The sequence below is a fragment of the Hoplias malabaricus genome, chromosome 18 (assembly GCF_029633855.1).
Source record: "Hoplias malabaricus isolate fHopMal1 chromosome 18, fHopMal1.hap1, whole genome shotgun sequence".
Taxonomy (NCBI): Eukaryota; Metazoa; Chordata; class Actinopteri; order Characiformes; family Erythrinidae; genus Hoplias; species Hoplias malabaricus.
Window position 1 is genome coordinate 20,089,861 of NC_089817.1, and position 18,638 is coordinate 20,108,498.

Here is an 18,638-nt window from a genome sequence, read left to right on the forward strand (position 1 = left end):
TCTTGTTCAAATAACTGGAGAATAATAATAAATAACATATAATAATAATAACATAATAATAACTAAATATGTTCTCAACTTACACTTGTTAATTATTTCTCTCCCTCTTTTCTCTGTTTATATGCCACTATATTTCCCCAATTGAATTTTCCAACTTCAGAGAAATCAAACCTTAATATGCAATACAATTCACACCACTAAATCCCCTTTACTAAGTGATATAACTACTAAGTGCACCATAAACCTAGATTTATTAAACATTCAATAACTATCTTGTAATTGAAGAATATACAAATTTATATAAGGCTCAACAAGCACTTCTAAATATGATTACCACTAAATTTTTGCAACCCCATACACTTATAGCAAAGCTTAAATCAGAAACCCTTTTCAAATAATAATTTTTCTTTATAAACCTCGTTGTTAATTCTTTATAATCAAATTATTATCTTAAAAATGAACAACCTGTTGCCAAGCTTTCTTTGAAGAAGTCTATGTCATGTACTATAGCACCAATAATGGACTAAATGCAAATAGATAAACAAATCAATGAATTTCCAATTATTACTCTTTAGTAATAAGACCTATTAATGATTTAATCTAAATGTATCAATGCAGGTGTTTGTAAAAGAAGTTTGTGGATAAAATGACTGGCCTTTGTGCAGTCTGCTCTGCTCTGGGTAATTTCGAACCCCCTTTTTTCCTCCTGTTCCTCGTCTCACCGTCTCCTCACCCTTACAGATGAGAGAACTCACACACACACACACACACACACACACACCCCACAGGATAAAAGAAACAGACAACTAGAAATTTAATACATTCAACTTACTTCTTAGTAATTAAACATTCAATATGCTTATTTGTGTTTCATTTACCAACATTTAGTTCATTCATAACATTTTTACCCTTCATTCAATATTGTAAACACCTCCAACAAATCTCTTCATTGGCTTGAAGCCTAAATGAAGCCACAACCACTTTTTCTCAACCCCCCTTTTTCTCAATCCCCCTAGAAAGGGTCTAAAGTGATTGATGGCAAAACTAAGTCGATCCTCAATATAACTTCCTTTAACATCTGGTCCGGCTTAACCAGTTTAACATAAACATGTCACATACTATTTTATGACCACATGATAGTAAATTTCCAACCCTGCATCTTGGTTCTTAAGATGTATATACTAAGATAAGATTAATGTACTATTTTGTAATCTTCACATATAAACATCGCAGTGGTATGTTTAAACCCCAGAAAGCACCAATGTGAAACACTCAGAGTTTTCCAAGATTCACACATTTGCAGTACTTTCACTTATCAGTTGGCAGCTAAATTTTTTTTTCTCTTCTCATATAAAGTAACAGTACTTCACAGAGATCTAAACACCAGTGACTATAAGATTCAACCCCTTTTTCTGAGCAACAATTGTTAATTCCTTAAACCAAAATGAGCAACATTAAAGCTCAACATTCCAACCAAACATATAAGGCCATTCCTCAGTTCCACTGGCCTAAAACAATTACCCCATTCAATGTATCTCAATGTCATCAAACTATTGCATTCAAAGAGAACACAAACAAATTACTGCTCCACCAATTCACTGTCACCCACTATGTTAAATTAATCCTCTATTCCCTTTTATTTTAGATCATAAGCACAACACAAGCACCACACCCATAGAAAAACTCACCCAATGCACCCATTCTCAGGAGCTCCAAACCCCCGCACAGCACTATACATCCATATTTTCAAATCAACGTGGCTTTTATCAGTACGTCACAAATCAAAGTCCTGCCATTTCTCTCTTTTTCAAGAGTGAATTTTAGGCCTTACACACTTGTCACTTAGACCCCTCTTTTTCCAATAAAAGCCATCATATGGAGATTTCAAATTTTCTCCTTTTTCTCCAATTACAATTTTCCCTTTAGTTCCCATGATTAAACCTTACAGTTTCCCCAATGTACCCTATTAATTACTCAGCTTTACACCTTGCTCTCCTTTCTCCTATTCTCAGCATCTAAAAATGTCTTTCTGGAGCTCATTGTCTATATTTTCTTAATGTATAGTCTCCAAGAAAGCTCATAAAATCATCTCTCTGGAGCTCATTTTCTACTGTTTTCTTTAATTTACTGTCTCCCAGAAAGCTCATTTATTTATACTTTATATATTTTTAATTTAAAAACGTCTTCCGTTCAGGCTCATTGTCATAAATATACAAACCCCTCATTTTATTGAGGTTCATATTCTTTAAATAACTGTCTGTCCTTGAACGAAGCTCATAATTTTTCCCAAAAGAAATTCTTTCAGCTGACACACACACATAGTTACAGACTAAGGGACAAAGTTATAAGATGGGAAAAAGGGAGGGGGTGAGGCACACACTGACACAAACACATACACAGCAAGACACTCCTTTTTTCTTTTTTCACTCCTTTTTTCATACACAGCATCCAACATCCCCCAAACAGCGCTTACACACACCTATTTCATCACAATTCTCATAGTCGACGCATTCACACATTAACAGCATGCTTTTTTATTGCCGCCCTTTCCTTATTTCCTTATTTCCTTATTCCTTTATTTTCAATTTATGCTACCTTATGAGGTGTAATAATTCAAAAAGAGGCAGAATCAATACAGTGTTCGTCAACAGTGTTTCGAGTGGGCACCCCTAATTAAATCTCTGCATCACACCTCCAGTTTCTCATCAAACTGACCCAAAAAATCACCTAGTGAATTTTTCAGGATTTACGGCCGGGCTAACCTGCCTCCACGAGGGCTTTTTCCGAATCAGCGGCATCCTCTCTTTATTTAACTCTATTATTGTCTATTTTCCTCTTTTTTTTTCATATATTCCTCTTATATTCCTTTTCCTTATCCTTTTAACCTTAAATAAATTTTAACCAAATGCCACTGGGCCCAGGGCTTCTCACTATTTAAATATCATCCAATTCCACAATAACTTAAAGCTTACTTTCACGCAATGACTGTGATTCATGTCTTACAGTTTTAAGCAAAAATAGGGCCCTGTTTACCCAAACGTGCATGTCATCATCAGCTCACCTTATTGTTACTAATTAAGCTATTCTACACTTATACTTCAACCTTTCCTTTCCTTTTCTTTTTAACCTTTTTCTTCTATTCCTTTTTACTGTTTCTTCATTATTCCCTTTTATTTCCTTCATTTCTCTATTACTATTACTATAGTTAAAATTTAGAACTGAGAAACTTTATCCAACACCATCATCAACACAACACTGCATACACTAATGAGTCTATCTCGGTGCAACTCTTTCTGCATCAGACAGCCCAAACACCCAACCAGCGCTCAAATTTGTGAAAATCTCACCTTCTATTTGCCGGCTTTTAAGCGGGAGTTCGAATGCAGGGGCCGTCCGAAGCAGGCAGGTCACAGCTCGAATACCATCCTCGTCGCCATCTTTGTTGTTAATTTTGCTGTGTTGTGAAGACAGGTGATGGAAAAGAATCTCCGCAGACACGGTTAAAAGTGTAAATACATCTTTATTTACCAAAACAGTGTCTTATGGGTTCTTAAGGATCCCGTGAGAGGAGTGTTCAATTCAGAGCTCAGATTCTCTCCCATGTCTAAAAATCTCTCTCCTCCTGGCTCGGACCGTGCTCTATATGCTTCTCCCACCTTTCCAAATATGGTAATCTAGAGGATATGTTAACATTTGCATGTTCTAAGGGACTAAGGGAGGAGTAAAATTTATAGTTTCCTACCCTCACTGACAGCTTATCCTAAACATTTCTCTCTGTGGAACACAGACACCGAGCATATGGCTGAACATAAAAACACAGTGAACATTCCTTTATACTGCCTTATGATTAAATATACCTCAGGACTCAAACTAATTTTGCGTGTAGGTGAGGCTCTGATACTACATAATACAGCAGGTAGTGCATCCACCCAAGAAACCCCACTTTGGTGTAATTTTGATGCTCAAAATGATCCTTAGGCCCAAGGAGAAATCAGAGGAATAAAGACAAAGAACAAAAGATTCTCTTCAATCTCTGATTTATTCAAAAATTTGATGCAGCATATATAGGATGTCATGTACACCAAGTGTCATGTGTATCTTTTTGGTTTTTATTACATTATGTCTCATGTCATAAAACCCCAGACAACCCCAAACTGTTATACATATATTCAGCATAATATTTGCAGACAGTTAGGTCAAGTTTTTGTTAAGCTCCATGATTGGGAGACATTAATATGTAGTGCGTTTACCTGCCCAATTTTAGCTTGGACAAGTAGGTCTTCGTGTTGTATGACTTTATATATAATATAGCAGAATTATTCATTCATTCATTATCTGTAACCGCTTATCCAGTTCAGGGTCGCGGTGGGTCCAGAGCCTACCTGGAATCAGAGGTCGCAAGGCAGGAATACACCCTGGAGGGGGCGCCAGTCCTTCACAGGGCAACACAGACACACACACACATTCACTCACACCTACGGACACTTTTGAGTCGCCAATCCACCTACCAACGTGTGTTTTTGGACTGTGGGAGGAAACCGGAGCACCCGGAGGAAATCCACGCAGACACGGGGAGAACACACCAACTCCTCACAGACAGTCACCCGGAGTGGGAATCAAACCCACAACCTCCAGGCCCCTGGAGCTGTGTGACTGCGACACTACCTGCTGCGCCACCGTGCCGCCCCATGCTGGCTGTGGGTGTCTTTAATTCGGGGTTCAAAGAACCTGCAGAATCTGTCCACTGCAAAGCTCCCGAAAAATCCTGCAAGTGAATGAGCAGCCACATATAACACTGTGCGTTTGATAGATGCTCCTAACTTCTCAACATATATATTATGTTGCTCCAAATAAACTAGATCTTGAATGAGAGGATAAACAAGTTTAGCATAGCCATGCTCTTTGGAGTGGAGTGTGGACCTATATTATGATGGCACATTTGCTACCACCCAATAGAGTGCACTCATTTTGTGTTTCTTTTTTGATGTTCCTAAAGGGTTGGACACTTCAAAGTCATCTGTGTAAAGTCCAACAGAGATTTTGAACTCCTCTCCTTTAAGGAAGGAATTTTCTTTACAGTCTGAACCATCTCTATATGTATTGTAATCATGTGGCACATGTTTTTTTTACTGGAAGAGCTTTGTCTTAATTATCTGCCCTGTTTAACATGCTCTGTAGCACTGCATTTAGAGGAACGTATACAGCTGTGGATTTTTTTGCTCACATATTCTGCTCTCCTATTAATAGTTGATAAAGAGCCATTCTTGCCACAAAATCTTGTTATGATATTGTTCTCTGAGACAACTCGAACTAACTGTCTTAGAGTTGAATCATCTCATCTACATGTGTGTGATGTTTCAGAATATCTTGACTGAATTATGCAGCAGTGGCTGGGAGAGTTCACATAACTGTAAAAGCATGTATGATATGATGATGTAAAAGTATGATTTCATGTACAGACCTTTCTGGAATATGAAGGATTGTTTGCATCTGGGCTTTGACTCAGCTAGATGTTTCTTTAGATCATGAGGCTCGCCAACAGTGCTAAACTGCTAGAATCCTCACTGTGCACTAAATCTGAGGTGTCATTTGAAAGCATATGTTCATCTTGGGCTGTTTCCTTAGTTACATTAGCAATGACTATTTCTGGTTTTAACATCCTTCAGTTGTCTGTTCTGTGCTTTTTACTTATATGTGCATTAAATGTGGCGTACACAGTAGTATTAAAGTTACATCCTTTATATGGACATGGGATTTGTGATTAACTTTTAAATGTGTACTGCGCAAATGACTGAAAAAAACTGCTTCTTTGCAGGGTCAAGAAAAATCACATAACTGAGAGTGAGCTACTTGGGCTGTTGCACACAGTTGTGCATCCAGTCCTTCCTGGTGAATTTTAGACAAGTGCATTGATGGAATAAAATCTACACGAACATTCTTGGTGTAAGCAAGAAAAAGGCACAGTTCTACTGTAGGCACCATGTTTTAATCTATAATGCTTTAAAAGGTAACCCCTTTTCTCACATATAAATTCACAATGCACACTTCCACTGCATCTTCAAATGAAGAGAAAAACAGAACAACAACACTTAAACTCAACAGTTGCAATTATACTAAATCCACTGCATAAAATTAACCAATCTCTGCTAATGATTACAACTGTAAAGTTAAAAATGTTACAACTATAATGCGGCCGGCCAAAACACCTTTTTCCCCAGCTAGCAAGGTAGATCTGGGCCGATTCTGGCTCAGGCTCGGCACTGTTGGCTGGCTGCCATCTCGGCGTGAATGCAGCACCCTGCATGTGGCCTAGATCTGGCTGCACGTTGGCACTGTCGGCTAGCTGCCGTCTCGGTGTGAATGCAACACCCTGCATCTGGCCCTATTCCGGCTGTACATTGGCACTGTCGGCGATTGCCATTGCAGTTAATAAAAGACAATACTGGTAACTGTCTGGAAAACGATGTACAAAATGTTAAATAAATAGAATCATTATTTTAACTTGTTAAATGCCATACAGTTATAGGTAAGCTTTGATAATATTTTAATATTTTAGAATATTGATGTAATGACTGGGACACAAATGACAAATTATTATGATAAGTAGGGTTAATAAGGAGACAGTGCCGTGCTGAAGGGAGGAAATTGTTATTTAAGGTTTTTGAAGACGACTGGACTGGAACAACAGCTTTAATGGGTTGAAGGAGGTTATATTGGAAACGGTAGAAGTCTAATTACTGAGAGAAAAATTAACTATGAACTATGAACATGAACTAATTCATTTTCTTTATGTAATTATGTAAAGATGGACTGCAGTAAGAAAACTAGTGGGGCAGTGAAAAATGCAGGTGGGCAAGAAGAAAAGCAGATAGGAGGTTAATTTAAGTTATTTAGATGATATCTTTAGCCTCAGTTGTAGCATAATCATTTGTATAACCGTTTGTACTATAACCTGATAATCTTTTACATTTGATGTTCTGTAGTTAATGAATTAGCTTGCATAAGCAGTTTACAGTTTTTCGTTAAATATTTTTAAAGAAAATATATTGGAGAGAACAGAACATGTACATAATCTCTCTATGTTTAATTATAGAGCTGGAATTCAACAAGGAGTACAACTGAGGTGACTACACTTGAGCGTTCTTTCACTACACTGCACATCCTGAAGATCTTTGTTGTCCAGGCTGCCAGAGATGAGGATACAGCTGATATTTCCATCATTGTTGAGGGCAGTGAGGTATTGACAAAGTGTGACAACACAGCAGAGGCTTGCAAACTGTTGATGGAACTGATGTATGCCATGAATAAGTGTCATATGTGTACTTCCACACATTTGGGGATACTCAAACTGTTTTAAAGTACCCTTTTGCCATTTCTTTTTATTTTTTACTTTTCCAAACCTACTGGTGAAATATTTTTGTATTTTAAGCATTTTGTTATATGGCCTTAGCATAGTACATAAATTAAATATTTTTAAAGAAAAGTCTGAATGTAAATGGCAGTTCTTAGGGTGTAAAACCAATTGTTTCTTTGAAAAACAGTATTTGAATGTGAATTGGATCATCATGACACTGCCCATTTCAAATTTCAATGCCAGTTACAAATGTATTTCCTATTTATTGATTTTTAATAAAAATCAATTGTTGTGGGTTGCGGGGGGGCGGTGTATAGAAATAAACTATTACAACTGATAATGAGCCAGATCTGGACAGAGTCTGGCACTAATGGCGTGCTTCTGGCTCAAACTTGGCCATGGTCCGGTTATCGCGATTTAGTTATGGTTTGCCGTACTAGGGCCGAGTCATTTGGGCCATGCCTCAGCCACAACATCCGGCCGAGTGTTTTTGTTCTGGCGTGCATGATTTGGTCCGAGTGTGGGCCGATACAATTTTGCTAGCTGGGTCTAAGACCCTCCCAACTGTGAAAAGTTTTCCAAAAGTCAGAAGGGAAAAAAATTAAGTAGAAGCAAAGAGATCCCAGAAGCAAAATATCTTAAGTCATTTCGATGTCAGACAAATTCGTTCCCCCTCCAACCCTTTGGGGTTTGGCTTGACACACATTCTTAAGTTGCCTTGATCTCCTGCATAAAAATATATTTGAACAGGCCCTTAATATTTCAATTTAGTTAAATTTTTTATTTTGTTACTTTGGCATTGCCACAGTGCGGGGGGCTTTTGGGTGGGAAACTGGGGCCAATGGTGAGAGGCCAACGGGGAATGGGGGAGGTGCCCAACAGGTTACTTAAGGGAGTAACCGGGTTTGAGGGGAGATAGTTTTTTTTGGGTGACGGCCGTGTGTGAGTGTTTCTCACTGTGCTCGAAGTGCTGAGCTTGTGGAAATAAAAAAAACTTTCATAGAAAATGCAGAGCTTTCTCCAGCCTCCTTCTTCTGCCCAGTTGTTACAAACATCTTGAGGATGAAGTTAGATGGCTGGAGCAGGAGCTGGGCATTCGGAGGAAAAGCTGTGCGTTCGTGGAGGGGTGAAACTACTCGGCCCTGGATGAGCTACCGGCAGAGAAAGTGAGCAGACCAGTTGAGAAAATGGTGTGCTGTAAGTAGAGGGACGACGCGTGCACGCTACGGACATCATGCGAAGAGCCTGCGTCAAGCCATGTTGTTCAGGTGGTCCCTCGGGAAGACCAGCCCACGAGTGATTATTAGTTTTGGCCTTGGAAATAGTACGGCTGGTACAACAAGCCTATCCAGTCAGCTGGCACTGGAACGGTTTCTGAACTCGCTAGAACCAAGTGATCTCTGCATGCAAGTGCATTTGGCTGGCGCTACGTCACTGGAGGCAGCCGTGTATGAAGCGAAAAGAGTCGAGCTGACCTTGTCTGGACAAGGTGAATCATGGATGACGCTGAACCGGGTTGGGGGCGGAGCGATGAAAGCCCTGATCTCTTCTGATAGTGCCACGGTCTGCTGGCATTCTGGCTTACATGGGCACAGAGCTGCTCGTTGCCAGCTTCCGGGAAACGAATCGGGGGTCTGACCCCGGCCCCAATAGTGCCATCCTCCCGTTATTCTGTCCCGTTATCCCATTTCAATAAACACCCTGGACATTTTGCGGACTGCACATTCAGCGAGATTGTGGTAAGTGCTTTGATTGATACTGGGTCATCTGTGTCGTTGCTTGGACCCAATGTACTTCCCAGTGCAGAGATTGTGAGTCGCAATGCAATGTACGATCAATCAATCAAAAATTGTATTTATATAGCACTTTTCACAACAAAAAGTCTTCACAAAGCAGCTTTAAAGAGATCCGGGTCCAAGCCTCCTATGAGCAAGCCAGGGGCAACCGTGGCAAGGAAAAACTCCCTCAGCACATGAGGAAGAAACCTTGGAAAGAACCAAGACTCATATGGGAAATCCATCCTCCTCAGGTCGACACCAGAGACACAACAGAGAACAGAACAGAAGTAAAAGTGAACTGATGACAGATGAATGGGTTACAGTAATGTGAATGTAGAATATTATTGATTTATGAGTCTGAGGAAGGAGGAGGTGATCAGTGATTCTGTGTGAGTTAAAAGTAGGTGCAGGGTTGATTTGAGATAAAATAGCATGGCCAAGCATGATATTGTAGATGAGACAATGCCAGGATCTTGTACAAGATACACAGGGACTGGATCAGGGCAACACCTGGAGAGCAGCAGGGCATCTCAAAGCATGAGAGAGACAGAGAAAGAAAGCCAGATGAAGGGAAAAAATAAAAATAAAGAGGTTAGTAGGTTCATGGTAAAGAATAGGCAAAATTGTCCTGAGAAAAAGCTTCCACGGGTCAGGCAAGAGAACCCAGCAACAGACAGTGTGTTGGTAGTTACAAGAAAACTAACTAAAAAAGCTGTAGCTATGGTAGTATGACAGAGTTAATACAAAGTAGTGATAATATGAAAACCAGCTCTAGCACCAATAGAGAAGGAGTAACCTGAAAGTGAGTGATTAACAAAAAGCTTGTTTGAAAAGGTAGGTTTTTAATGTAGATTTAAAGACTGAGAGTGTATCTGAGCCCCAAACAGTAACCGGAAGGCTCTTCCAGAGTCAAGGAGCTTTGTGAGAAAAGACTCTTCCTCCTGCATTGTTTTTCTTAATGCGAGGAACTAAGAGTAGACGGGCATCCTGTGAACAAAGTGTATGTGACAGGTGATAAGGTATGAGGAATTCAGTAATATACTGGGGCCTAAATCATTTAGAGATTTATAAGCTAAGAGGAGTATTTTATATTCAATGCGAAATTTTATGGGTAGCCAGTGTAGGGACGAGAGAACTGGGGTTATATGGTCGAATTTTCTAGCCCTAGTGAGCACACTGGCTGTTGCATATTGAACTGACTGAAGCTTGTATAATGCTTTGCATGAGCTTCCTGCCAGGAGCGCATTGCAGTAGTCTAGACGTGAAGTTATAAAAGCATGCACCAGTTTCTCTGCATCTTTTAAGGATAAAATATGTTGAATTTTGGCAATATTGCATAGGTCGAAGAAGGCAGTTTTGACTGTATTGGATATGTGGGTATCAAATATGAGAGTCGAATCAAAGACTACCCCTAAGTTTTTAATGATTGTACTGTGTTTTACTGTTGAATTATCAAGATTAATAGCAGCATTTTTGAGTGAATGTTTCTGAGTATCTGTATATCGTAACAAGACCTCAGTTTTATCAGAATTTAACATGAGAAAATTTGCATCATCCAGTCTTTAATTTCAGTTAGACATTCTGTTATTTTACATAGACAAGCAATATCATTAGGCTTGGCTGATATATACAGTTGTGTGTCATCAGCGTAACAGTGGAAATGAATACCATACTTACGGATTAGTCTACCCAGTGGCAGCATGTAGAGTGTGAATAATACAGGGCCAAGCACTGACCCTTGTGGAACACCATATTTAACTAAAGTATGATTAGAGGATTTATTATTCAGATAAACAAATTGATAATGGTCAGATAAATAGTTTCTGAACCAAAAGAGGATATATCCTTTTATTCCTACTAGATTTTCCAGCCTATCAAGAAGCATCACATGATCTATGGTATCAAACGCTGCACTAAGATCAAGCAGCACCACATAGAGATACAGGTACATACAGGAGATTTAGGTACATAGCCAATGTTGAGGGATGAGTTTATCCTTGTCTGCATTGGTTTAATGACTTTAGGTAAGATTTGTTTAAATAATTGTGTTGGTATAGGATCCAGTAAGCATGAAGATGATTTAGATGAGCTAATTAAATTAAGCAAGTCATTTTCATTGACAGAATTGAAGTAGTCTAAGTGCACCTCAGAGCTGGCGGTCGTTCACCTACAAGAGCAATGCGACTTTGGACTGATTTTGGATTTTGAGTCGAATGCAATCAATTTTATCATTAAAAAACCTCATAAAGTCATTACTACAGAAATCAGAGGGGACAATGGTGTTGATTTCCTTTTTGTTGCCAGTTAGATACAGTGCTAAAAAGGAGTCTAGGGTTGTCTTTGTTGTTTTCTATAAGAGAAGAGATGTACTGTGATTTGGTATTAGATAAGGCATTTTTGTAGTCAGTGAGGCTGTGTTGCCATGCAATTCAGAAACATTCTAGATTTGTGTGTCTCCATTTTCGTTCATGGTTATGAGCAGCCAGTTTTAAGGCATGCGTGCTGTCACTGTACCATGGAGCAAGCCTTTTCTCTCTAAATTGTTTGGCAACACTATCTAGGTTTGTATACAGTAACGTTTGTAGGTTGTTTGTAATGAGCTCGAGGTCATTAGGGTGAGTTGGAAAAGAAGTGGTGGTAAGGTCTGGAAGGTTATTGATAAAATCACTAACTGCTGAGGATGTTATAGTGCACTTTCTAATATAGAGTGGCTGTGGACAGATATGACCTGTGAGAGACTGGCGCCCCCTGCAGGGTGTATTCCCACCTTGCGCCCAATGACTCCAGGTAGGCTCTGGACACACCGTGACCCTGAACTGCATAAGAATACAGATAATGAATGAATGAATGTGGACAGATATCAAAGTTTAAAGCAATTTCATATATGATTAGATGGTGATCTCATGTAGTGAGGGATTGAATAGATTCATTATCTCAATTCCCCGTGTTAACACTAGGTCCAATGTGTGTTTGCATTGATGAGTGGGCCCAGTAACATTCTGAGTGAACCCTAGCACATTAAAAATGGATTCAAATGCAATTTTAAGTGGATCATGATCCTTCTCAAAGTGAATATTGAAATCACCACCAAGTAAGGTCTTTTGTGAAACAATAACTACACTTGAGAGAAAATCAGCAAATTCAAAAAGAAATTCTTTATAAGGAGAATGATAGATTGTAATGAGCATAAAAGAGTGCTGCCTTTTTGATGCAGTAACTTTAAAAGTGTAGTGGAGTATGGACCGAATATAGATAAAGGATAAAAAAAAATCAAAATGAAGAAATGAAGAAATGAAAAGTTTTGAATTAAAACTTTGCATTCTGAAGAAGACCTTTCATCTGCGACCAAGGCACAAACCGCAGGGTGCAAAGACCCTGCAGCCCCCACACACACGCACACACCTAAACTAACATCAAGGACACTTTCAAGTGACACATGTCATGACAAATTCTGATTAAATGTGTATAAACAAATGTATCAATGTCACCTTCTATGTCCTCAGATGAATGCCCACCTTCTAATGAAATGATGTATATTGCTGTTGTCAACCATGAAAAGAAGTTCTGTTTCTGATTAGAAAAGTGAATTAAACACCAGAATAATACTTCTAATAATACTTCTAACGTATTATTGTAAATGGGACCTAAACACAACGTACCCAAGATGAAATCTTATGTAAATGTTTGATATTAATAATCAAGTATACTCATTGTTATATGTTACTAAAATTTATAAGGAATTTCAATACGCGAAATTCATATTCCGTTTCAGTGAACCGCTGATTCAAACTACCCCTCCTCTATCTCTCTCTCTCGCGAGAGTCACGTGAGCCCGAGCTCGCTTCCAATCGGAAAAGGACGCCTCCCATGAGGGCGTGACCGCGCTGGCTTTGAAAAACAGTTCAGCTCGGCACACAGTTCAGTTCAGTTCGGTTCAAATCAGTTCAACAGAAAACGGAGAAGAGAGAACAACAACAGTCCAAGGAAATCCGAGGAACTCCGAAACAACAAAGAGATCAGCAGAGAACCTCGATTCAAGTCCAAAACCTCTCCAAAGCGAGACGCTTTCTTCTCCACGCCGACAAACGAACAAAGAAGAAACTTAAAGACTTTATCAAAAAGCTCACAAGAGACGTCTTGAATTAGCTAAGAGTATAAAGCCTTAATAATGCGTCGAGTGATTTGAATATCTTCTCTTCTTTTAATCGTGTTTATGTTTTATCGCCCAATTTAAGTTTAATCTCACGACTGATCAAAGCAGGTGAACTTATTCGTGGCCAGAATAAGAAAACACCGCCGAGATATAAGAAAGTCGTAGAATAAGTAAGTTTATTGAATCGATTTTCAGTTCTGGATCTGCAGTAACCAGCGAAACTTTCGTCCAAACGTCCATATGGTTGGACCCTCCTACTCAAGACACTGAGCCAGAGGATCCTGCCGCCGGCGTCATCACGCTCCGAGTACGCCGAGGTGACTCAACCGACGAAGAAAGACCCCCACGCTGACTCAGCCTGGAAACTTCCGCGGGAGTGAAACCAAACAAGACGCCATCACTCCCAGGACCTCAGAGAGCCTTTGTACTCAATGAGTGGAGATAATCGACAAAAAGTAAGCTAAACTTACGCATATCCAGAGCTGAAAATTGAATCAAGTTTCTTGATAAATTTTGTATTAATTAAACCTCAGTTAGCAACACTTTAGTTACAAGCCAGAAGTGCCTAGCGTATCGCTACAGTCGAATCGGCTTCCCCTGCTTTGATGCCGTGAGATTTCAAGATCACACTATGTTAAGTAAATATCCTTCTCTTTGTTAATAAAACTCATTATTTGATATCACAGTGTACGCTGTTTGTTCATTAGAATTTCTGAAAATCCTGAAGAACTTACTTAGCTTGATTAGTATTCATTCTCAAATTAATTATTAACGTTTTAATTGCTTAAGCCAATTATAAACTTTAATTAATATCATTAAGTCAAATATCAGAGATTATAGGAGTTTGAATGAGGTCAACGCTATAAAAACAAATATAAATATATATATATATTAAATATATATTCACAGAGGTATCACGGTGTATGACTAACATACGCTACAAAAGTAAGCCCTTCAAACGATTTAGCGTCATAACCAGAATTTTTAGTTGTGTCGTGGGCAACTGTAATAGCTGAAGCCAGAGGGAGTGGACTCATCAGGGCAATGTATTCATTGGGTTTAGCCCATGTTTTGCAGAGACATAATGCATAAAGTTTGTTATCAGTAATAATATCACTGACAATGAGTGCTTTAGATTGTATATTCAAAAGCCCTAATTTAATGCTGGAAATACTGAAATCTTGTGTTCGCTGCAGTGCCTTGGTGTTAATTCTAATTAGACTGTTAAAACTGATTTTTGGTGCCTGTGATAACAAAGCTCTGCGGGGAACAGACACAGTCTCAATGCTGAAGAATTTATTAGTCTTAATCAGAGTGGGTGATATGGACATGCTACTCATCATACTAACAGCAGAGATGGTCAGGTGGAACATTAGGAACTTTAAAATTACTTACCTGCTCGCTATCCGGTCCACCTACCTGACTGATGTGACTGGCAAGGAACAGTCAGTCCTGGTGCAGAACCACCTCAATGTTCTCAGAAAGAACAATGGATCCTAGGAGGCTCGGATGAAGCCCATCCCAACGATACAGGGCCAGACGCTCATGAAAGCACTCTCAGGTGTTGACATAGTCCACGCCGACAGTGCTGCACCAATCCAGGGGAGTACAGCCTGAAGAGCCTGCTAAACACCTCACATCCTCGATAGTGGGTAGACAGGGGGCCAGAGATGATGATCACAGCATCCGTCTTCTTCTGCACGGTATCCAGAAGCAAACAGTAGTGCTCCTTCAGGACCTCACTGCGGCGGGCAGAGATGTTGTTTATTCCCATGTGGAGAAAGACAGTGCCGAAGTCGTCATGCTGCTGAAGTGCTGAGGGAAGCCGCCTGGCAGCATCCAGGACACATACGCCTGGGAGACAAGACACAGTCTTTGTGCCTGGCACTTTTAAATGTCTAATTATTGAATCTCAGATAATAAGAACTGTTTAGTCTTCAGTCCAGGAGCAGGTGCAGGTGAAGGCCAATAACTGAGCACCTCAAACTGGTTGGCAGAAGTGAAGACTGGCTGCGGTGGAGGCGGCCTCGGCTTCCCACTCCCACGCTGGCACTCTCATCCCAGTGCAGGCGTGTAGATAGTTACCCCCACAAAATCGCTGCGGCAAAGGAGCCGGATTTGCAATGGCCACGTAGGAGGCGTCGCGGGCTGCCTCGAGTCTCGTCTTCTCCCGCTGGAGCTCCGTCTGCTTCTCCAGGAAACGCTGAATTCGGCGACCTACTGCTCGAGCTCCGTGCTGAGCTCAGAAGGCTCGCTCCTCGGCAGGCAACATGAAGAGAAAAAGTAAACAATGAGTAATAAGATGGATGGAATGAAGTTACAAAACAAAGTGGATTAGAAACGATGAAGACAGTACAGTAAGATAAGTAATGCCAAAAATATATGTAATAGAGATTGTAAATAAACGTTTAAAGGACTAAATAAACAGCGACAAACAGCAAACAATTTCAAATCGAGCAGGCGACCAATCCGAAGATGCTTATGTAGCTACGGTGTCTGATGAAAAAGTAAAAATTCTAGGACATGTGTCTACAACTTTTAGCTTTGGGCAGGGTTCATTCACGCATGAGTTTTGGCTGGCTGATATTCGGGATGACTGCATTTTGGGGCTTGATATTTACACACGTTGGTAGGTGGATTCTCAACTCAAAAGTGTCCGTAGGTTTGAGTGTGTGAGTGATTGTGTGTGTGTCTGTGTTGCCCTGTGAAGGACTCCAGGATGTATTCCCGCCTTGCACCCGATGATTCCAGGTAGGCTCTGACCCACCGCGACCCTGAACTGGATAAGCGGTTACAGATAATGAATGAATGAATTAATTTATTTATTAATTGCCACCTTTGGACCCAAAAGCAGGACCTCTGTTTTGTTGCTGTTTAGAAGGAGGAAGTTACGCAACATCCAGCCTTCCACGTCTTTTACACAGTCCTCTATTTTCTTTAATCTGTGTTTGTCATCAGGCTTGGCTGAAATAGACAATTGCGTGTCGTCTTGCGTAACAGTGAAAGTTAATGTGATGGTTTCTTATAATTGTGCCTAGCGGTAACATGTATAATGTAAATAATAATGGTCCTAATATAGAGCCTTGCGGAATTCCAAATCTTACTTTAGAATAATTTGAATTTAGATTGTTTACTTTTACAAATTGATAACGTTCCGTTAGGTAAGATTTTAACCATAATAGGGCTGTCCCTGTAATTCCAACCATGTTTTCTAACCTTTCTAGGAGAATATTGTGGTCTATTGTATCAAAGGCTGTGCTGAGGTCAAGAAGCACCAACATGGATACGTGGCCTTGATCAGAGGCAAGAAGAAGATCATTTTTTATCTTGACTAGAGCTGTCTCTGTACTATGAGGTGGCCTGAATCCAGATTGGAATTTTTCATATATATGATTCTTATGTAGATATGAACGTAAGTTGTTGGGCCATGGCTTTTTCTAAGATCTTGGATAGAAATGGCAGATTAGAAATAGGCCTGTAATTAGACAGTGTACTAGCATCAAGATTTAGTTTCTTGATCATAGCTTTAATAACTGCTAGTTTTAAAGCTTTGTATATATGGCCCAGGCTAAGGGATGAGTTTGCTATAGTTAAAAGAGGATTGATAATAGCTGGTGGTACTTCTTTGAGTAATTTTGTGGGAATTGCATCAAGTGTGCAAGTTGTACAGTTTGCGGAGGTGATAATCTTCTCTAGTTCTTTCTTTTACAATTACATTGTTTTATATCAGTCACATCGGGTGGCAGCCAGGTCGGATTTAATCCTATGGCTTGAGTTTGTTGTCTAATATTCTCAACTGTATTATTAAAAACGTCCATAAAATCTTTACATGTCAGAGTTGCTGGAATTAGTTGTTCAGAACCTGCATGATTTTTTGTAGTTCTGGAAAACACACTAAACAGTACTCTCTGATTATTTTTATTATTGGAGATCAGTGAGGCCAGATATGCTGAGTGAGCTTTAGTGAGGGCATTTCTATACTCTATAAGGCTGTCCTTCCAGGCAGAATGGAACACTTCCAACTTGGTTGATCGCCATTTCCGCTCTAGTTTCCGTGATGTTTGTTTTAAAGTACGGGTTTTATCATTATACCATGGTGCGAGCTTTTTCTGCCTTATACTTTTATGTTTAAGTGGTACTACCTTTTCTAAAGTAGATCAACAGGTATTTTCTAAATAGTCAGTTAGTACATCTAGCTCCATTGGGTCTGATGGAGTGGGAACTGGTGTTGATATTTCTGGGAGGTTTTCTATAAATTGAAGGGCGGTAGATGGTTTTATTATACGCTTTGTAGAATAGCAAGGGGACTTACATATATTATGGCTAAGACGTAGCTCATATGAAATTAGGTAATGGTCAGAGATTGCTGAGGATTGCGGTAAGATATTAATTTTGTCAATGTTAAGACCTAGTGTCAGAACTAAGTCTAAAGTGTTATCAGTAATAATATGTGACTGCAGTAGTGTGTAGGCCCTGTTACATTTTGAGTAATACCAATAGAGTCTAAGATTGAGGTAAATGCCTTTTTAGTGGGTCACTTTAGTTCTCAAAATGGATATTGAAATCTCAAAAGAACCTCAAAAGAAGTGAAGGTGTCACATTGTTTAAGACTAATTTCTAGGGTATTTTGGTAAATTACACATACTCCACCTCCTTTGCCTGATAATCTTGGGCTATGTACATAATTATAGCCTAGGGGGATGGCTTCATTTAGTGCTGAACATTCATTTGGTCTAACCCACGTTTCCGTGAGACAGAAAACGTTGAAAGACCAGGCTTGCCCTCGAAACATAATCAATTGTCTATAAAGCCCACTTGATTTTCGGAACACCACTTGGACATCCAGCAGTTTAACGCTGAAAGTCTGCTGTAGGCTTCAGTGCCGCGCCGCATTGGGATGGGAACAGAGCAGTTTACGGCATCGGACATCGTCTGGGCCAGTTTAATCACCTCTCTAATATTACCCTTAGTTACCTCAGACTGCCGCAGATGAATATCATTGGCCCCTACATGAATGACTATCCTCGAATATCTCCTATTAGCTAACAGTCTAAGGTTGCCACTAATATCTGGCGCTCTGGCTACCGATAAACAGCTAACTGTTACTACCGGCGCCCCTAAAGGAGTAGCTAATTTCACGTGTCGAACAATAGAGTCTCCTATAACCAGAGCACAGGCTCCTCCTTAACAGGCTCTTCAGAGGGTGCTTCACTGACCATTGTCATGATAATGACCATGTCATTATCGCTAGAGGTGGAAAAGGGGGTTAAACTAAACATGCCACACTCTGAGAAGGCAAAACAGCCAGCAGTATCCATGGAATTGCAGGTTTTTACTGCTTTTGGTTGATTTT